Consider the following 7759-nt stretch of genomic DNA (forward strand, 5'->3'; position numbering starts at 1 on the left):
GAGTAACATGGCCAAAGGACCACCAGAGACTGGAGTTCCTGGATCTTGCAGACAAAATGGACCTGACCTCCTTTCAGGTTGATGATGTTGATATTTATTACAGATGGAGGACTGACTGGACAACATAAAACCCAGCGTGAGTCTATCACGGCTAGGCTCTGGTGAGGGCTCCCTTCTTGGCTGGCAGAGGGAGGCCTTCTCACTACAGATCACAGAGAGAGCTCTGGGATCCCTTTCTCTTCTTACAAGGGCACCAATTCTGCCAGGTAAAGGCTCCGCCCTTACGACTTCAATTAGCCTTGCTCACCTCCTTCAAGGCCTTGTCTCTAACACAGACTGAATGAGGGATCAGGGCTCCAACACATGGATTTTTAGGGCCATGTAATTCAGTCCATAACACTCTTGGCCCTATCACACTGAGGCTACACTTTCAAAAAAAAAAAAAAAAAACAAAGTTGAGAAGTATGCGCAGGGAGGCTGGCCAAGTGGGACTCACCCAGCTGGGCTGTATCAATTGGCTATCCAGCCTCTGACATAGAAGACTTTCTTGAGAAAGTAGTAGGTGAGAGAGTAGGGGGGCGGGGGGGTTCCATCAACAGTGTTTGCTCTGATTGTAGTGCAGACTAGGAGGTGAGCTAGAAGGATGGATTCCTAGGGATCTCGCTTGCAATACCAGAACTGAGGAGTACTGGACATACTAAAAATAATCTGCCCGCGGTGGCTTGAATAAGGATGGCTCCAATAGGCTCATATATTTGAATGCTTAGTCAACTAAGAAACGGGAGCAGAACAGCTTGAAATGATTACAAGGATTAGGAGGTGTGGCCTTATTGGAGCGGGCGTGGCCTTGATTGAAGTATGGGATGGAGGATGGGCTTTGAGGTTTTCAAAAGCCCAATCAAGGCCCAATCTCCCTCTCTCTCTCTCTCTCTCTCTCTCTCTCTCTCTCTCTCTCTCTCTCTCTTCTCCCCCCAGCCATTGATGATTATAGACTAAACCTCTAAAACTGTAAGCAAACCCCCACACTTTAATGCTTTCTTTCGTAAGAGTTGCCATGGTTATGGTGTCTCTTCAGAGCAATAGAACACTGACTAAGATGCTGCCTCCTCATTGGCCTGATGCTGGGGCTAGAGTCTCACCAATAGAGCTGTACCTTACTGGGATGTGAGAAAGCATATGGTAGACTAGTAGAAAATAGAGGGAAAATAAATAAATTAATAATAATAATAATAATAATAATAATAATAATAATAATAAATTTTTCCATGAATGTTAAAAAACCTTAAGTCACAGCAATTTCCTCAATTTTCAAACCCTCCACTGTGCCCAGCATGGTGTCACACATGAAGGAGGATACTCAACATATCTTGAAATGCCCAAAGGATTTGGATTCCTTTCTCATACAAATGCTGAGTGAAACCTCGTGTCTTTATTGCTGTTTACATCACTAAATCTATACAGGACCAGCGCTAAAATAATCTCAGAGCTTAGGGAGCTGAAGCAGAAAGATCCCAAAGTCAAAGTCAACGCATGCTATATAGGAAGCCATTATCTCAAATAAATAGACAAGACCGTCACTGTATACAGTCAGCTGTCTCTAACTTTATCCAAAATATATTTGCAAATACTTTAGACAATAGAACACAAGCATTACAAGAAACTGTTCTGGGGTGTGGTAAAAGCACAACTAATATGACAGACTGTACACAAATTTATTCTCTAGAATTCCCACCATGCATTTATTTGCTGTGCTTTCTGATACTTTGTATGTCAAACAGGTAATTTTATTTATTTTTTTATTTATTTTTGCTTTCAATGTACAATATTGAAAGTGTTTTTATTTTGAAACTGCATCTTTCTTAACTAGTGGAGCTGGCTGGAGAAGTGAGCCAGTTAGCCGGGTCAGAGCCAGGGTTTGCCCCCCAACGGCACAGACTCTGAGTGTCTCTCCCACTGAAAGATAAGGAGTGGTGGGAAAGCTTGCCACACCACAGCCAAAGGAGGAGCAAGAGCTACTTGCCTGGGCTCCATCTAAGCATCCCTGTGGGCTCTTCTCTAAACCCTGAGGATGAGCGCCCTGATCTACTCAAGGCATATGTGGCTGCAAGGAAGAGACTCAGGTCCCCTCAAATTAGCTCACGAAATGGGTTGTGTTCAAAAGATGCTGAAGAGATGACTCAGTAGTGTTAGGGTTCCGCTTCAGTCCGCCTACTTGTGATGTCCTTGCTTACCTGCTACAGGTGCATGGCCCTGCCCAGGGCCATATAAAAGGACAAACCATCCATGTGGCCCTCTCTTCTCTTCCTCTAACCCCCCTCTTCCTCCCTCCTCTCTCTCTCTCTCTCTCTCTCTCTCTCTCTCTCTCTCTCTCTCTCTGTCTCTGTCTCTCTCTCTCTCTCTCTCTCTCTCTCTCTCTGTGTCTCTCTCTCTCTGTCTCTCTCTCTCTCTCTCTCTCTCTCTCTCGGGTACCCCTCCCCCTTTCCTTCTCTCCTCATGCTCATTTAATAAACCTCACACAGCATAATATCTGGCATACCTTATTACCTTATATCTTACTGCCATAATTATTGAATATAACAAGTAGTTTAGCACACTTGTTCTTGTAGAGGACCTGAGTTCAATTCCCAGCACCCACACAGTGCCTCACAACCATCTCAACTCCAGCCTCTGTGGGCACCTACATATATGCAGGCAGAACACTCATACATGTAAAATGAATAAGTCTTTATGCACCCCTTGTGGAATCTATAGAAGAGTGGGATGGAGCTGGAGGAAAAAGCAGAAACTCAGAGGCAAGCTAGTCTTGTCTGGGACCTTCTCTCTGCAGCACAGGGTCCTGATCGCTGTACCAGCTTCTCAACCAAGGTGCCTAGTCTCCTGCTCCCTCTGTATGACCTAGCCCTTTTCTGTTCAGAGTTTGTCCCTCGGACCATCGACACTGGAATCACCTCAAAACTTGTTCAAAACGCAGGATCTTGAAGCCAGCATAACCCTGTAAAATCAAGATTCGCACCAGGGATCATTGGGTCTTTAGTAAGGTGACAGACAATGGAGAGGGAGGGAGGGGTTGGTAGAGGGAGAGAGGGTGGGGCCTGGCTGCCTGACTGGTAGACACACGTCACTGTTAAGGCAAGATGGCTCCCGCCTGAACTCTGGCGAAGTGGGTGGAACCAAAGGCTTGAAGGGAAGTTAGGTAGGATAGCCAAGCCGGCTGCTCTACGCGTTTGAAATATTTCCTGGCTGAGTCAAGGCTAGGTCTGTTCTGAGTGTTTGGCTCCCCACAGCCTACCCACCCCCAAGGGTCTACACTGTGGGCTGATTACTGTCACCTCCTGAAGTGAGACATTCTCGCCCCTCAGGTGATTAGAAACGTCAACTGCCATTAGAAGAGTGACTGTTTTTTGAGACTTTGTCACACAACACTGCCACCTGCATATAGAGCAAAGAGTTAAGGGAGCTCTGTAATTCTCACCAGCTCAGTGATCCAATAACAAGCTCCGGCAGCCTTTTTCCTCTGAATCCTTGAGAAGCCATAGCCCTGCCAAGGCGTCAGCCCCGGGTGGTGCTTTCCATACCCACTGTACAACAGAGTCGGATGTCATTTTCTCCTTAGGGCTTAAATCGAACTTGAGAAGATAGCCTGTGGGTAGCTAATTAATAGATTTTCCTTTTTTTTTTTTCTTTTTTCTTTTTTCTTTTTTTCTTTTACAATCATATGTACCTAGCATTATTCTGACTAAATTTTCAAGCCGGTTAAAAATAAGACCTGAAACTTAGCAAGCATTGTTTCCTGCCACCAAAGAGCCAACTGGGAAAGCCCCCAAGCAAACTCTTGAGTTGACCCACGCCAAAAAGAAAATAGGGAAAGGGCTGCAGGCTCGGGCTCAGACACAAAACAAGGTCGCTTTTCACTCTCCTCTTATAAAAGCTTTCTCCCTCTTCCTCCCCCCCCCCCGCCACCCCCCACCTCAACCCAGTTTTCAACACACAGAATGTCTGGTTCTCGTTATCAGTTGCCTGAAATACAGAAACGCCTCCTGCAGGGGACTGGAGATTTCTGCTGAAGCCCATCACTTCTCATCCTGCCAGCAAAAATGAATTCAGTGGGCCCTGTGCCCTGGGGCCACGCAGCCTGAGTGCTCCGGCTCAAGACAAATGTTGGCCACTCCCCTGGGTTAATGACAGTCAGATTTTACCTCAGATGAAGAGGGATGAGGAGGGGCTACCTCCATGTCCTTTTACAAACACATAAATAAAACAGAGGGAAGGAGAAACCGAGCAATTTTTTAAAAAACAAAAAACAAAAAACTATTGACTCAGGAGCAGAGGCAGCATCTCTGTGTGCATCCTGGGATTGCCGAGTAGGTCAATCACAAAGGCTCACCCTCAGTCTCTGGTGACTGGTTCAGAGATAAGCACGTGACTCAATTCTGACCAATTGGAACCCAAGCCTGGGTTTCCTTCCAACTTAGGCTGAGGGAGACCGACCTTTTTCCCGGGGCTTGGGCGGAAAGGGAAAGTATGCAACGCTGAAACAGCGTTATCTGTGGCCAGACACAAGGGGCTAGTCTGAGCAAACAAGCCGTATACAGTAGTGCAGGGTCCTATTTCTTGGTTCCAGCTATCGCTGATGCCAGGTCTAGCCTGCCGTTTTCTGTTACAGCAACCAGTAAGCCATACTCTTAGTTTGTCCCCAGTTCAAGTTCAGTTTCTTTCACTTGTCACCAAGAAAACCCTGTTCAGTTCTCTTTTACTACCTGTGTTTGCCCTCAGCAAGCTCCCTCCTAAGAAACAGGTGACGCTGACAAAATATAAAAATCTATACTAACCATGACGCAGCTGGAGCGCTTTGAGGAATAAAAACGGAAGGGGTCGGGGGAGACAGCCGTGAAGTATTTTATGCGAAGATCAAGTTGCCATTTTTACACAAACCTTTCTTATTAATAGAATATACTATTGTAAATAGAAGATAAATATGAGCAGTGAAGCTGGGAGACGGGGTCCTAAAAGGAAGCGAATCACTCTTTGTTTGGACGCCTTGACAAATACTGTAAAACCATGTCCCCAGCTATCGTGATAAAACCTCAAGTTTATAAATGGCGAACCTCCCTAACAGTCAGCCGTGACATCCGTCATGGGACCGTGGGAAGTTTCAAAACAAGAGCTGCAAAAGAGGTGACCAAGGAAACTGCAGCTGCGTCGCAATAGCCTTGTGTCTCGTGGGCAGAATGCCTCTGCATGGGCAAACACACTTGAGGAGGCAGACATGTTGTTCCTCTGTCACAAAAGCTAAGTCCCGAAGTACTCTGCCATGCATGCGCATTAATGAAGGGTTGGCATCCTTAAAGATCTCAGCTTCATTATGATGCTTCTGGGTTTTTCTGGGGGATCGTGAAAAGAAATACCTCAAAATAGAGATCTTGTTCAGCATAATTTGGAAGGGAAGAAGCATTACTTTACCCAGTAAACATACTATTTACCTCACATATGTTCATAAAACTTGTAAAACTCAATACTGGGGAACCCCCTATGCAATTCCTGGCACCTTTGAGGCAGCCCCACTCCAACCTCTCTTTGAAATACATTTTGCCTTGATTTTTTTTTTTGCTAAATAAATTTCTATTCATAATATCTGTGTCTCTCTACTGAATTCATTCCTTCAAGAAGACAAGAACCAGGAGATTCCACTTGGTACCTCTTGGTCAGTGGAAAAGATGGTGGGCGGACACCAAAAACTGACCATAGTACTCTGTCTCTTCACCTCTCTGAGAGTTTTTTCCCACCTTAGCAAAGTTTTTTGGTTGTTTTTTTTTTTTAAGATTTATTATTTATTAGTATGTATACAGTGCTCTACCTGCATGTACATCTCCAGGCCAGAAGAGGGCATCAGATCTCATTATAGATGGTTGTGAGCCACCATGGGAATTGAACTCAGGACCTCTGGGGGAGCAGTCAGTGCCCTTAACCTCTGAGCCATCCCTCCAGCCCCTTGTTTTTGTTTTTTAAGGGAAAAAAGGGGGTGGGGGAGGACACAACGAGGGTGTTCCCTGGGCTCTTCAAAGGCTAATATTTCAGAATTATACACAGAATCACCAGAAACACACCCAACCTCTCCCATAAGTCAAAAAAGGAGGTTTAAAGAAAATTTGATCTAAAATATGTGGTCAGTTGATTTCCTGACACAGAAGGAGAGACCGCTGGTTGCCCATTCCTCAGAGGCAAAGCCTCGGTCTGCTTAGGAGAGCCTCACTGTGGCCATTTTGGCTGATCTTTGCATGTTTGGAATGTGATGCCAGATGATTGAATGCTGAGGAAAAGCTCAGCTGATAGAGGCTCTGTACTGTTGGGTGGGAGCTACCTTGCCTGATTTGCTTCTGTCGCTCTAGTGGTTACCCTGAAACTCCTGCGGGACACTGGTTTCAGTGTTGCAGGTTTTCGACACAAATGAGACCAGCACAGACCCATCTGCCTCCAGACAGACCCAGTCCCAGGGAGCAGGAGGAGTTGGCACTACAGGAGACAGGGAGACACTGGCTCCTTCAAAGGCCTCGTTATTGAGGGTACAAGGGAAGGTGTTTGGTACCATCGGGACCACAGGGCCCCCCACTAGTGACTTATCACAACTTAGAGTGATTGGCATGCTAATGCAGTTGGTGTTGTAGGTGTCAGTTTATGGCCCAGTGGCCTTTGTGGACAAAGAAAAGGTCAGGCTCCCACGGTATCGTCTGAGATAATTCGAATGTTCATCTTACATATATACGTAGCTTCTGCCATTAGTTGTTTCCTCCGATACCCTAAACCAACAGGAAAGAAACAAATTCCAGAAAATTAAAAGGTGGTTGAAGATACCGATGCCCTACCGAGAACCCGGAAGTGGGAATCCAAGGAGAAGAGCTGGTATTACAAAAGGAATTTGCAAATCCTGGTCCACTTCCAGGGAGACACAAGGTTCTCATGTCTGTACCAATGTTACCCAAAAGGCTAACCTTTCAAAGGTGGATTTGTGCCCACTTCAAAGCAGAGGAAAAGAGTGTTCTCTTAATCTGAGTTTTGTATAGACTTGAAATGCTTCAAAATAAAAAGTTGACAGGACAGTTTTAAAATAAAAGATTATTAAAAAAATAAATAAATAAATAAAATTTCCTTCCCCCTAGGGTGGTTGATAGAGTTTCACCTCCCTTGCACAAAGCCCTGGGTTTGGTTTCTAGCATCGCACAAACCATATGCTGACAAACTATAATGTCAGCACTTGGCTGGTAGAGGCAGGGGGATCCAAGACTCAAGGTCATCTTCATTTCCTAGCCAGCTCAAAGCCAGCCTACAATACATATAAGCCAGCAAATCAGCCATTGCTTTGAAGATGGCGTGCTACGAATCTGCCGCTTGGATGTGTCAGCTACAACAACAACTAAAGCAAGAACCAGAGCCGGGCATTGTGGCATGCAGTCAGGAAACTGAGGCTGCAGGATGGCTGGGTGTTTGAGGCCAGCCTAGGTTACGCCGTGACACCTTGTCACAAGAAAAGAAAGAAAGAAATAGTGATGGCCCGGACTAAACATAGAGGAATAAACATAGAGGATAAATTGAGAGAGAAATTTCTGACTGAAAACAAGAGAATTGTGGGGTGGGAGGGAGGGAGGGAGGAGTCAAGAGTGGCTACAATAAATAGGTTAATGCAGATAGGTGAAGACGAGGCCAGAGAGATGGTGAACGCCTGTCATCCCAGCAGTGGGAGGCTGAGGCAGGATCACAAGCTCCA

The sequence above is a fragment of the Acomys minous genome (assembly GCF_964271855.1).
Source record: "Acomys minous genome assembly, chromosome: 15".
Taxonomy (NCBI): Eukaryota; Metazoa; Chordata; class Mammalia; order Rodentia; family Muridae; genus Acomys; species Acomys minous.